This window comes from Callospermophilus lateralis, unplaced genomic scaffold (assembly GCF_048772815.1).
Source record: "Callospermophilus lateralis isolate mCalLat2 unplaced genomic scaffold, mCalLat2.hap1 Scaffold_246, whole genome shotgun sequence".
Lineage (NCBI taxonomy): Eukaryota > Metazoa > Chordata > Mammalia > Rodentia > Sciuridae > Callospermophilus > Callospermophilus lateralis.
The window spans coordinates 208,156-223,204 of NW_027513304.1; the positions used below are offsets into that span (position 1 = coordinate 208,156).

The 15,049-nt window shown below is 35.8% G+C and overlaps 1 pseudogene; it reads right to left on the reverse strand.

Annotated features, from left to right (window-relative positions):
* Positions 1-15,049, reverse strand: part of LOC143410790 (semaphorin-4C-like) — a 58,783-nt pseudogene that overhangs the window by 19,038 nt on the left and 24,696 nt on the right.

A 15,049-nucleotide genomic window follows, 5' to 3' on the forward strand; every position in this document is an offset into this window, starting at 1 on the left:
AGGAGAGGACAGCATGGTTAAGATGGATGGATAGTGTTCACTTCTTAGGGAAGTAACCAATGTGGTTGCAAAATATTCTTTAATTACAAAAACCAGTTTTTTTTAGCAGCATATGAATAATTTCTCTGACAATTGTGCATCACACACCTGGCTGTATTCCAGGAAGGTTAAGGAAGAAGGCACTCAACAATTAAGTGCTGTCACTGCCAACAACTTTAGCTCAAAATTAATGACTTTCACTGGAATGTCTTCAGTGTGATTACACAGAAATAATAATCTTAATTGGTACTGGGAGACCATGAAAACTATTGATATTATTTTTTTAAAGCCACCATAATGTGGGATTGCTCTTTGCAGAGGCAAAGCCCAACAGTGAGTGTGTATGTGTGAGTGTGTATGTGTGAGTGTGTGTGTGTGTGTGTGTGTGTGTGTGTGTGTGTGTTTGTTCATACATGGAAGAAAACAAAATTTTAATTTTACTGACTGGGATACCCAGTAATGAATTGCCTTCCGATACTTTGGTCCCTAAGTAATATCAAAAAGGAAGTTTCTTGGCACAAGGCTTCCAGAAAATTTACAGTCTGTGTGGCCTGCATGTCTGCATCAAGCCCCCAAAGCAGACAATAGGGCTACATGAGAACACTGGGAATGCCACTGAGACTAGTATGCACAAAAACTAAGTGGAAAACAACCCTGAGTAAGCAGTAGCAATCATCTTCCAACTTAGAAAACAGTTCTGCCTCCTAAGTTTTCTAAAGTATCCATAAAAGTTCCCTGGCAATGTACTACTTGGTGTTACAATATGAAACAGTGTTTAAATGTCATTTTCAAAGGTTCTCTCTTGTAAATCATGCTTTTTTGAAAGGAAATCAGTTGAGTACTTCATATAGTGAAATTCACAACAATATTTCAAAGAGAAAAGACAGAATGGTTAAAATGAATAGTATCCCATTTGGAAAGATCCATGGCAGGAGCATCTGCTGGGATTACAGTGTAAATAAAAAATAAGAACATCAAAATCTCTCATTAGATACACTTCTGAGGGCCATCAGTGAATATAATTATCAGCAGAAGGACAAAATGCACCACACAGACTGGGCAACACTCCGGATGGTGAAATGTGTGCTACTTTCACCTGAAAGTAAGTTGATAACAGTGTTTTTGTGGTTTAATTCAGACAAAAGTGAATCAGGCCCTTCATGTCACTGCTCAAACCTCAGACTCTGAGTTACTGAAACTCTAGTGGATCTTTTCTTGTTCAGATAAAATTCTAAGGGGAAAAGCAACTAAAGCATCTGAAATTTTGTTTTGTTCTGTGTTGAGAGACAGGTCAGTCATAATGATGCCTAGAATTTGCCTGAGGGAATGTTTGAAAGGTGAAGCCAGTGAACAATTTAGATGATGATTTGAGTTAAGCTATATATAATTGCTGTGATGCTGGCTTGATTGTATTGTATATTTGACCTTTATCATCAGGCAATGGGGCGGCTCTTGATGCCTTGGGGCACCGGCTACTTTGGAGTTCTTGTGGGGATTCCAGGAGAGTTCCCATTGGTTGGGAAAGTGCCGGAGGCAGGATTTCTGGTGTGGGGGGTTTCTGGAAGGGCTGCGTGGGTGGCGTTGGCAGAAAAATATGAGTGCAGTGCCAGTGAGAGTTGAAATAAAGTAGTTGCTGTTTGAACCTACAAGGCTTTGTGGCGGCTCAGTTATTCTTGTCCAGCCAGACTGTGGCAGTTCTGAAAGAAATTTTTCTAAATCTTTTCAGAGTTTTCTATTCCCAGATTCTTTCTTCAGTTCTGATCACAACTTTTTATTTCATGCAAAAATATTAGTCCTTGTTAAAGAGGGACGGCTAAAACTGCTTTTCCTCAAAGCAGATTACTTGGTTGTTTTAATAAAGTTACATTCAAATGTTTAAAACTGTGAAGTGTGTAATGAAGAATTACTATGGGTGATATAATGTTAGATTTTGATGGTATTCAGCTTTTCAAGGCCCCAATTCTATCACCTTGTGGAACTCCATTTATTATGTCACCATAACTACCTTGTTCAGGTTTCTGATTGTCTTGATTTTTCACACTGCTTGTTGAAATACCACGTAAGAGAAGTCTGGTGAAGATTGATGCTACTTAGTGTGCTCCATTCTTCTGCCTCCCTATCTTTTGCTGAATATGGTCCCTATCCAGCCAGACACTGGTTTGTTTCATGACCAAATCCTTCTGCTGAGGCCTGATCTCTGAGCTGGGTCTACAGATTTGGACCCAGGAAATAGTCTCAGCTGCTCTCCTCCCATAATGCTTTATGATGTGGCCTATTTGAGTGGACATTAGATCAAGGCAGACTTTACAGTTGATGGAAATGGCACCTTCCACATTTTCATACATACCCAGAAGTTATTTTACAATGGCATCCATTGGGGTGCTATCATCCACAAGGAAAAAACCATGGTGATCAAAGAGTTTAGCAACATATATCCTTTTACTCAGAAAATACCTATAGTAACATTTGAGTCTTACTATCAGGAGAATGTTGTGTATCTTGCATAAATTCTGCAGAAAGTGGTCTGAAATTTTCCATTTTAAATCTCAATTTTTTGCTATTTCATAGTGTTTGTATTTATCAATGTCAAATGTGTTGAAATTTAAGAAGCCACAATGTGTTGCCTTCTTCAATGGCCCAAAATAGAGTAACAGCCATGGACCATGCTTATGCATGCCCAGGAGGCCTATACCAGCCCCAAGCGAGTGCTAGTAGGCGAGTGTGAGATGCTACCATGGGGACATGGGGTGCCAGCTGAGCCCAAGGAAGCAGCTTAATGTATGCAAGTCCCTTTTGAGGACATATGTTTGTTGTTAAATATATCTCCAAAATATTTTTGTAATTATGCATTTCCTCTAAATAAATGAGAGTATTTGCTATTGAGCCTAGTCCATGCTTTAGATAATTACTGGAATAATTGGAAATGTATCATGAAGTAAATATTCACTTAAATATTTCTCTAGACAAGTGAATACAAAAATGAAAAGAACAGTACCCACCCCTACAAAAGATGCCTAGCTGGTCAGGAAGCACATGGCATTAAATTCAGTTACTCAGGAGACTGAGGCAGGAGGACTACATGTTTGAGTTCAGCCTTTGTGACTTAAGAAGTCCCTGTCTCACATTATAAAATAAAAGGTTTGTTAAGTTGTAGAGTGCCCCTGGGTTTAATCCCAGTCTGCATACATGTGCACTTGCGTGCGTGCACATGCACGCGCGCGCACACACACACACACACACACACACAGCCTGAACTTACTTTATGTTCCATTTGTCAACTATGCCAAAATTGTTGTGTGCTGAAATGAAATTTAGATTTTAATACAAGATATAAAATCAGGAGGCTGAGGCAGGAGAATTGCAAGTGCCAGGCCAGCCTCAGAAACTTGGCAAGACCTTGTTTCACAGTAAAAATTAAAAGAACTGGGGATACAACTTAGTTATTGAGGGTCCCTAGTTTCAATCCCCCAGTATTGTACAAAAAAGGGAGGGAAAGTTAGCAAAGCAAGTGTTCCACAAGGCTACCAATATGGAGTTCTGCATACCTGGAAAAAGTAACACATCTATGAAATGGCTTCAGGTTTTTTTTTTTTAGCTCATAAAATATCACAAATAAAACATGCAAGACTCTTCCTTAGACAATGTGGTAGAGAGAACAATATATCACATTGACCACAGTAAGGCAATTCTGGGGTCAGCACTGGTATGAGGACCTTTGCAAAGTTTTCTTTAGGGATGGAATTTTAAAAAAATATTACAGTTTTTTGCCTTTATTGACATAAACACATGAGCAGATAATGTAAAAAGAAAACAGTTTTTACTCATCATCAGTACTTTCAGTTCCTGAAACTGTGATTTTAGGGAAGCAAGGCAAGACAATTCAATGAAACTTATTTCCAGATACACACATAAATATTTCACAGAGTAACACTTCAGTTTACATCAATTGTATAATTTGATCAGTAGGACTAATTTTTTTTTTTTTTGTACTGAGCCACATCCCCAGCACTTTTTATATTTTGTTTTGAGATACAGCCTCACTAAATTGCTGAGAATGGCCTCAAATTTGTGATTCTCCTGTCTCAGTCTTCCAAATTACTGGGATTACAGGTGTGAGCCACCAGGCTTGGGGTAGGACTAATTATTCTTTCCAGTATAAGCTAGAAAACTGGAAGAAAATAAATAATCAAAATTTTGACTTATAACAAAATTCTGCTTAGTACAACCATCAGATAATTTAGTTAAATTGTTAGGAAATTAAAACATGAATAATATCTACAAATTTAGCTGCAAAACTATATAATACCCTACAGAACCAGACAATTGAAACTTTTTGGTTTGCATTTTAGTTATGCATAGAAATTACTTGCAACTTATTAGTTGTACACAGGCTATCATCTAACATCAGCCTGGACCTAAGTCAGAAAGAAATAAGTTAGATAAAGTTTTCATCTCATAAACTCTAGAATAGTACTGTCAAATAGAAATATGAGATAAATGTATATAACTTTAATTTTCTGCTAACTACATTTTTAAAACTTCAAAAAAATAAGTGAAGTCAGTTTTTTAAGAATCTTTTTTATAATTGTAGATGAGCCTTTTTATTTTATTTATGTTTTTAATATGTGGTCCTGAAAACTGAATTATTCTAATATATTAGTATAATTCAATTATATATATGTATATATATATATATATATATATATATATATATATATATATATTAGTATAATTCAGTTATATAATATATATATGTATATTTCAATTATATATAATATATAATTTATTAGTATAATTCAAATATATATGTTTCAATTCAGTTCTTCAGCTGTTCCAGCCTCATATTGAGGGCTCAACACCCACATGTGGCTACCATACTGGAGACATCTAGGTCCTGGAGCACAAAGATTTTCAGGAGATCTTGTAAATGTTCCAATACAGACTACAAAAAGGCACATGGCAAAATTATTGCCTCAATAACAAGCTTTGTATAGATTTTATTTAAAAAAGTGGATTTGTAAACAGTGATATGGCACTTACTGAAAAGTCTAGGGATGAGGATCTGGAGCTAGATTTAGTTTGCTTTGGGAAAACAAAAACAAAAATGATGTGCCTTTCTTAAGCTCTGCAGCAGTATTTACTATTTAAACAGCAGTCTAGAATCTTAAGTGTGATTGTGGCTATTTTGTCAGACACTTTATTGTTCTAAGTAGCAGCATAATGGAGCTTTTAAGTTCAACTGCACTTCACTTCCTGCCTTTTTTATTCAGTCCTAATTCATAAAGCTGTGGGATAATCTGGACACAAAAGGGTGCTTGTCAACTGGATGGCTCATGTACCCAGCCCCTTCCAGTCAGTGGACTACAAAGTTACATGTTAGTGAATAAAAGTGATGCTACAATTTCCTTTGGTCTATTTAGTAAAGTGAATTAGTAATTGTGACATTTTGGCTTTGTTTTATAAATTCAGCTAGGGAGAAAGAGATCAAAAACCTTTGTGTTTTAGATGAAAAATGATGGAGTCCATTTGCCACATGTTACAGAAATTCTAATCAGTGATTGACAGCTGGGCTGCGTAATTTGCATTTGTTGTCTTTAATGACAATCAACTCTGTAAAGGGATTATCAGTTCTCTACTAGAAGCAAGTAGTGTCAATAAGTTTATGTCATTCAAGCATTCAAACTCAAGTTTAATTGACTACAAATATTTTGCTGTTACTACTATTTTTGTGCCACCTCCTAGCTATACTGAAGGGATTGGTCATAGATTTAAGAGCACTGGCAAACAAATTATCCAAATAATAAACATCTCTGGGGTTAATTTTAAATTCAACAAATGTGGATCACACAATAGATGATGGCAGTCCCCAATATATGTAAAACCTCTTGTTATATGCTGGGAAGTCTTCTAAATGCTTTGGAGGTAACTGGTCAACTTGATTTTTGCAATAACCCTGCAAAGAATATGCGACAAGAATTTCCATTTTATCAGATCTATAATATAGTTAAGAAAACTGAAGCACAGAAAAATTAAGCTACTTGCCCAGAAATGATGAAACCAGGACATTCTGGCTTCAGAGCCTGCATTTTTAACACCTCCACTAAGAATCACTCATGGGAAATGTGGAAGGGAGAAGTCTTAACTGTGTAGTAGCTGAATCTAATCCCTTAAGTCCTTTCCAGCAATATGATCCTCAGAAACTTGGATAGCGGTACAAGCAGAACTGTCAGAACACTTCTCCATTAGCTTTACCCTTCACAGTGTAAAGTGTAACAATTTTATTCCAAACATGAACATTTGTCACTTGCTCAATTCCTGGTAGATGTTCAGCAAGGCTTCATTAACCACCTATATGGGGAAGTACTTTTTGAGAGACGCTTGGTCTCTGGAGTATTTGAGTTCTTCTGTCTGAGTCATATAGTAGTGTAAAACCCAGGCATTGATTTTTTCCATCATATTCAAAACATCTTTCTTTACATTCTGGTTTTTTTTTTTTTCAAATTCAAAATAAACTCTCTTTCTGCCTCACCCAAGGGTTTTAATTTATGGCTTAAGTCATCTGTGAAGTAATTGGAAAAGTTAGTGGTCTACTGCTCTCAGGAGCAAGCCTGTTCTTCCATATTGCCAATATGTTAACAAGGTACTAAACATATAAAAGCTCTATTATAGCAGCAGATTTTTACTCCCTAGGGTGATTAACAACTCTGCCTTTCTCCTTGAGCACCACCAAAACCCAACCATGACTCCCTTAGAGCACCAACAAAATTGATGTTTACCTCAAAGAACTCTAACTTGAGGTTGTAATCCAGGGATCAAAGTAATAGTGAAACTAAACTTATGTGCACAATTATTCTTCAGTGAGATTAAGCTGTTAAGAAAGCCAAGGGAAAGAAACCAGATGTGACCTGTGGTCAGTATTATCTATAAATTGCTCAACATATCTGACAGCCATGAGTTTAGTTTCACATTGTCCATTCCTACAAAGGAGAACGATTTGGATAAAACCTCAACAAACATGTTGTGTTCCTGAACCATCCTCTTATATAACATGGATTATATGGCAATATCCTGCTCACATCCCTGTTGTGTCCACTAGGTAGAAAGACTACTGAAGCAAGGACTTGTCATATTTCTTTCTACAATCCTACCACAGTATGGTATAATCTACTAGGTAATTATTTCATATATGACTCACCAATTAATAAATTATATAATAATAAATATCATTTGTGGAACACATAATTCATATTCCATGGATTTTAACCTATATATGGCTGATTTTAACACATCATTCTCCAACCTAATTAAGATAACAAATGGATTTCAAAACAAAGATGAAATATTTTGGAATGTGGATGAAAGTGAATGAAGTTTGAAGGGGTTAGTGGGGAGAGAATAAAAGAAATCATACTTTGGTTTGTTAATTAGAGATATAATGACAACAACAATAATAATATATTGTGTCTGAATTATTCAACCATTTTCATCATGATGAAAGAGAAAATAAAGAGAAAAAAGTAATCATTTCTTTCTTGGAATGGGGACACTAAGACTGAGAGGATAGGTAAGTAAGAGAGTCCCAGAGACTAAATGTCATCGATGTAAAAGCCATGATTGGTACAAGATTTATGAAAAAATCACTTAAAATGGATGTGAATATAGCATTCCTATAATAGTTTTGATATATATTATTTTATATTACTTTCATATATTGACAAATGGTTCCTGGAGCAAAAAATGTTTACATTATAAGTTGTTTCTATTTATGTCAGCTTATTTCATGCAAATTCATAAGTAGTCAAGTTTTATATATATATATATATATATATATATATATATATATATATATATATATAGTTATAGTTATATAGTTATATAGTTATATAGTTATATAATATACACATATATGTTTTATATACACAATTTATATATTATATACACATATATGTTTTATATTTTAAGCCAGAAGATCTAAGTGTTTCTGACCTGTTGTAACTCTAACTTTGTATTAATCTCTTAATCTCTTTCCTGGGTGAAATAGATATGACCATAATTTCCTTGACACCCATCTCCTTTCCCCACCACCAGGGAAGATGAGATAGTGTTTTACACATGACTACCATTGTCTAGGACTCATGTAATAAGGCAAAGGAGGAACATTGTGAAAGAAGAAACAACAGCAGAAAGAGAAGTGTCATCTTCTGTAACAGTAATAAATACACATGAGTTTTTAAAGCACCACAAGCTGGGTACTCCAAGGCCTGAATTTCCACATGCTTGTGGTGGACACCTAGGGACCTCAGTAGAGTGCTGGGTTCACCATCAGCTAACAGAAAACAGTTTACCTCCCTAATTTACAGGAACTAAGGTGGGTATGTTTTGGAACTGTGCTGAGTAATAAGGGAGTAAGGTTTAATACCTCTTGGTCTGTGCAAGAAAAATAAGGTGGAGACTAAAAGCAAAGAAAGAAAAAAAACTGATATTGACAGGAAATGAGTTTTTTAATTCCAAATAAATGCAGTTTGGGAAGGCTAGATGTTTTCTTAGATAGTCTTTCTAGAAGATTATTCTGATTCTCAGATATCGAGTAAGGTATCAATCAGGAAGCAGTCTCCTGGGCATTGGCTCCCCATAACTCAGGTTCTCTCTGCCACCTTTACTTACAATCCCACATTTGCCTTGGTTCTCATGATCATCAGCTACATTTTATGGCTACTAAAATCCTACTGTGTAAAGAAAAAAAAAGCACTAAATGAGGAATTGACACATCAAGTAATTTAAGCAGAAGGAATCTTTTTGCTACATTCTTTTAAAACACAAAATAATTTTATAAAAGATGTGTTGAAGATATTCACTCATACATAAGTGAATATAAAACTAAAACTGTGCACATGCCTCCCTTATGTCTTTTGGTGTTTACAATTTACTAAAAGACATTTTTTCTTCAAGTGAATGTAATTTCATTTATATAATTTTGGTGTATTTTATTAAAAAGACAATCAGACTTTCTATCATCACTTTTCTATTACTATGAAGAGATTTATGTTTACCTTTGCTCAACACATACTTGTATAATATTTTTAAGTCTCAATTTACTAAATTCGATTAACTACAATACTATGGTATATCATAACACAGACCTGTGTCAGTACATGATGGGGACATGTTCTGAGAAATGTGTCACAGAGTATTCCATCATTGTTCCAACATCACAGAGTGCATTTACACAAATGGATGATATAGAAAAAGTCTTTGATGTGACCACTTGATGCAATCAAGAAAAATGGTAAGCAGGAGCTGTATGAGGCTGCTGCCGACCTAACAGGTCATACAGTAAACTTTTTAAAATACAAGCAAAAGGTGCACACATTAAAATAATAATAAAAGTACAGTATAGTAATTCCATAATCCAGTAACACAGTGATTATCATTCTTAAGCATTATGCTTTCTGTATACTTGTATATGCCACATTTTTATAGACTGTCAGAGCAGTAGCTTTGTTTACAACAGCAACACCACTGACATGTAAGTAATGCATTGCAGTACTCCAGCTACCACATTGTTAGGTGAGTAGGAATTTTTCAGATTCCTTATAATTTTATGGAACCATGATAGTATACATGGTCCATCGCTGCCAGAAACATCTTTTTTGGGGCATGATTGTCCCACTATGTAGACAGTATGTGTGCAGCTTAAATGCAAACCTGCTTAAAATAGATATAAGTGATCCATATGCTCTTAGGAGCTACAAAATTAATCATATGCTTATCTAGTCACCACTTTTCAGTCTTTTGTGAATTAAATATGGATTTTCACTGTTATTTAGGAAAGTGAGAGAAGAGAAAGTTGAGTCCAGGAGGTGAATTAGGGCCACACTATGGCAACTCTTTAATACCAAAATAAGAATGATAGTCCATATCCCACAGCAATGCAGAGCTATGGGAGTCTTTCAGGCTTTATGGACAAAGGTAGAATTGGTACTCATGAAGGGGTCCTGCAGAGGTGGGGACTGAAGGAAGGGCTTGCAGGGAGCAAGGCAGAGTGAGGGGGTGTTTTATAAAAAGAGAATAGGACACTGCTTTTGATTATAGTATCAGAAGATGAGATAATGAACAATCAAGAATGGGTGGCAACAGAGACCCTTTTATTTGGAATACAATTCTGTGAAGCTTCTTCAGTTCCAAGTTGAGTTCCTGGAGCACAAGTGCATTTTGTGTTTTTGTGTTATCTTCTTTCCTAAAAATTATATCAAAATGGTGTTTACCACTCTTCCTCCTGGGGCAGGATGCAGGCCAGCCTTCTTTCTGCCTCATGTGTCAACTGGATTCATCACCTGGGCCCTGCAAAGCCTGTCCAGGTCCCTGAGCCCCTTGTCCTTCAACAACCTGTCAGAGGAGTAAGTCAGGCTCTTCTGCTCAGGAGAGCATGCCTTTCCCACTCCAGGTATCTGCTGGGAAGAGATGTGGACCAAGACCTGAGAAGCCACCCCAAACAGGGCCCCTCAATCTTAACTACAGTTGCCAGAAGCCTCGACCTGAGACTTGTTAGTGGCACTGGGGTTTGACAACATTGCCCGGCAAAAGTGATCATGTAGCTGTGGCAGAAGGATTACAAGTTTACAATCAGTCTGGGCAATTTAGCATGACTTTCTTAAAATGAAAAGGGCTGGGATGTAGCAGTGGTGAAGCACTAGAGTCCTAGCACTGGAGCTGGACCCTCAGTTACTTCCACTCTCAATACTGAAGTTAAAAAATAAATAAATAATAAAATGAAAATTTTAGAAAAAGATACAGTTTATTCAGTGAGTTCATGAAGTGGCCTCACTTAGCCCTGAGTGAAATTCACAACCATAAACCCTTCAGGGAAAGTTGGACAAAAAATGTAAGTAAAAGACAAGAAAATGAGCACAGATGGGGAAGAGAAGGGTTTCAGGGTTGGGTAACTGAGCATCTTCAGTGCCCTTGAATTCTCAATGGTAACATGTTCTGTCTCTAGCAGAATCTGGAGGAATTGAGCTGTCTCTCATTGGTGAGCAGAGCTGTCTGGAGGAAGCATGTTCAGTTAAGGACAGCCTACTAATTCTCTGTAAAAGTGATATTAACCACATGCAGCCCCAAAAGCCTTCTTTGTACATGATAGTTGGGCAAAACAAAAATGCTCTTCATTCATTACTGACTGGAATCTATATTTTTGTTTCTAGTTTAAAACCATGAAAAAAGGCAAATAAAAAATATAGATTACTAAAATATATACAGTGCACTTTTTACAACAGATTTGCTACTAAAACTATGATTTTAAAAATAAAGAAAAATAATGGCAATGAGACAGTGGACAAGTAAACTCCAGGCCCTTATCTCTAACAGAAACATTGAACAACTAGAAACACTAAAAGAACTTTATAGGAGAATAATAGAAATTTTAAAAGAAGCTGAATTTAAAATGGTAAGAATTTTTTTTCATTCTTACTTGCCCCTGCCCTACTTTGCAGTTTAGGGGGTTCAGCAGCTGGATACTCAGTTACTTACACAACCCAGAGACAGCAGAGAATGATTTGTAACTCTGCCTGAGCAATTGGTTCCTGAAGCACAAAACTTAATTGCTCAAAGAGCCAGAAGTGGCTCAGAATAAGAGAAACCATTGAAAGTAATATGTAGAATTCATGGAAAACATTCTTATAGAAACTACAGATGCCTAAAGCAGGAGACCACTGACTGAGGAATATAATAGGGCAGCTCAAAGTCCCTATAAAAAAGATGGGGTAGACTCCCAGGGAAATTCAAACAGGGTGGAAGCACAAACAGGCATGCAAAGGAGGCAAGAGAGAGAAACAGGTAGGGAAGATATTGCATAAGAATTCTCAGAAGGCACAAGCCTTCAAGGAGGCTGGCTAGTGAGGTCTACTCATGAACAGAACTAGTGTGGTGGCTGTTTTCTTTAATGCTCAATTTTCAACAAGCAAAGAAACAATAAAACTTGGTCTACTCAAAAGAACAAAATAAATCTCCTGAAATCATAGGTTTTGGACTTACTAGAAAAAGTTGTTTTTACTTCCTTTTTTGCTGTGCTGAGGATGGGGCACAGGTCGTCATTCATGCTAGGCCATTTATCTAACAAAGTATTCTAACATGCCCAGTCCTTTTGGAATTTATTTTGAGTCACATGTCATCACTAAGTTTACCAGGATAGACTTGAACTTGCAATTCTTCTGAATCATTCTCTCACATAAACAGTGGCTGAAAGAGTCCATTTTCATTATACCTGCCCTACAAAAAAATGCTAAACAGAGTTCTTCAAGTTGAAATAAAAGAATACTAACAAGTAACTCAAAGCCATATCAGAGTATCAAGTTCTCCAGTAAATGTAAGTATGTGGTGCATTGTCCCTAGAGCAAAGAAGTTCAATGATACATTATGTCCCTGAATGTCCCCTCTCTGTTCCCAAAATACCTCAGCAAGTTAAGGGAATAATGAAATTAAGACTAAACTGGAAAGTCTGGATGCATACTGTCTCAAAGGACACTGGCATTCTTTTTTTCACACTGGAAACTGAAGAACAAAAGTTCTATGTGTAGAAAGCTACTTTCTTGCATATACATCAGGAGAGTTGCTCCTCAGGATCTATTCAGGCTAAGCCTGCTAATGCTGATGACCTCACTGCTTCTGCAGCCTAACATATCAAAAAAATAGGAAATAAAAACCCTTCTCTGAGTGGGGACAGACATGGATCAGAGAACTTTGTGGAAAAGATAGATATCACTTGTCCAGCCAGCCACCAGTGAACAAAACACTGAGAGAAAAGAGCTATTAGCTAGCAAAGTACTGTGAGGGGCAGAATTGCTGTCAGCCTGTCAGCACTGAACTATTCTTACAGCAGTCACTAATCTCTCACAAGCTTTCTCCAGTGAACCACATGTCTTCCAAACTGTACTCAGTCACTTTCTTTGGTCTGTCTGTAACCCACCTTACTACTCTGGCACACTTGGGCTGTAGATAAATTGGACATGGATAAATTTAAGACCAGTAATTACTGAAATTTTAGTTATAGCTAAAATTCATTTCCCTATAATATTTGAAAGCCAAAGCCATAAAATAGTTATAAATATATGTTGATGGGTAAAAAAAATACATAAAGATGTAATTTGTAACACCAATAATAAAAATGAAGGAAGCAGTACTAAAGATTTTTGTATGTGATGATATTAAGCTGGTATCAATTTAAAGTTGATTGTTTTACCTTTTGGATGTTACATGTGAAATCTATAATAATTACAAAAAAATTACAGAAATTACACTAAGGAAAAATAGAAGTGTCTAAAAAACTCTGAACAACAGAAACTCAAAGAAAGCCACTGAACAAAACAAATGTAAAAGAGAGAAAACAAATTACCAAATGGCAACTGAGGCACTAAGCAATTCAATGAGACCCCATCTCTAAATAAAATATAAAACAGGACTCAGGATGTGCCTCAATGGTTGAGTGTCCATGAGTTCAATCCCCGGTATCCTCACACACAATTGTAAGGCCATCAGTAGAAGTCACTACTTTAAATAAAATAGGGTTCAATTATCCAATCCAAAGGTACACGTTATTGTAATGGTTTAAATAAAAAAAACAGGATTGATCTAAATGCCCTACAAGGAACTCACTTAAGACTCAAGTATACAAGATAGTTTATGAAATTTGGAGGAGAGTCAGGCATGGTTATTAGTAACAGCAATCAAAAACAGAGGATGCCAAAAATTGTTTCAAGAGGCAAATAACATAGTAACATGATCTATTGACCAAAATGATGTAAAAATCATAATAAAAATATATGTAGCAACATTAAATCCCTTCAATTAAATAGAAATCATTGACACTGAACATAAAATGAAAATATGAAAAGAACAAAAATTGAACATAAATTAGATATACCCAAAAGAATGGTCAGAGACTTCAGTAGCACAGTTTCAATACTGGACAGAATAGAATAAGATCAAAATGAATTAAAAGAACTTAGCCAATATCATTAACCAATTAGACCTAACAATCTATAGAAAACACTCGGCCTAAAAATAAGCATATACATTTTTCTCAAATGCACATGCAGCATTTTCCAACACCATAAATCATAAGAGAATAATTAATGAATTTTGTAAAATTCAAAGTATCTGTATCATACAAAGTATCTTTTTATCACAATGGAAAAAAACAAAGTAGTGATTGATAGAAAACTGGAAAATGTACAAATATGTGGAAATAAAACAACATACCTTGAAATAAATTACCAATGAGCCAAGGAAGAAATTGCAAAAGAAATATAATGAGATTGATGAAAATAAAAAGATATCATGCCAAAATTTTATACCAAAAGTGCCTGGACAAAGAACAAATTGAACCAAGAGCTGAAAAAATTAATTAAAATAAAGTGAATAGATAAATATATATTTTCCCTCTCTCTCTCTAACATGAGAGATATTATGCTGAGTGAAATAAGTCAATCATGATATGACATATACCATATGATTCTACTTTTATGCGGTATCAAGAGTAGCCAAATTCATAGAGACAGAAAAAATGATGGGACTCACAGGAGCTCAGAAAAGAAAGGTCAGTATTGAATGGCTATGCATTTTCCCTTTGGGAAAACAAATAATTCTGAAGATAGATAATGATGATGATGAAACAGTAAGGAGAATGTATTTAATGCCAATGAACTATTCACTGAAAATTGATTTTAAATGGTCAATTATGTGTATTTGACCACCATAAAAAAGTAAACAAATAAAGGAACATCTTCATTAATGTGAAGATTGCCAGTAAAGCCCACAGTGATTAGTGATACGGAAAGAAGTTTAGAGCTTCTGGCATATAAACTTCCTGTGGTGATGGGACCCCATCCAACTGTTCACACAAGTAGAGACTTCTTGTGCACTCTGGGCCTCTGCCATCTGTCCTCATCCCCATTTGCAGGCCATCGAGACACTTGCCATTACACTTCATATGAAGCCACCCAGTGGTGGAACAAAG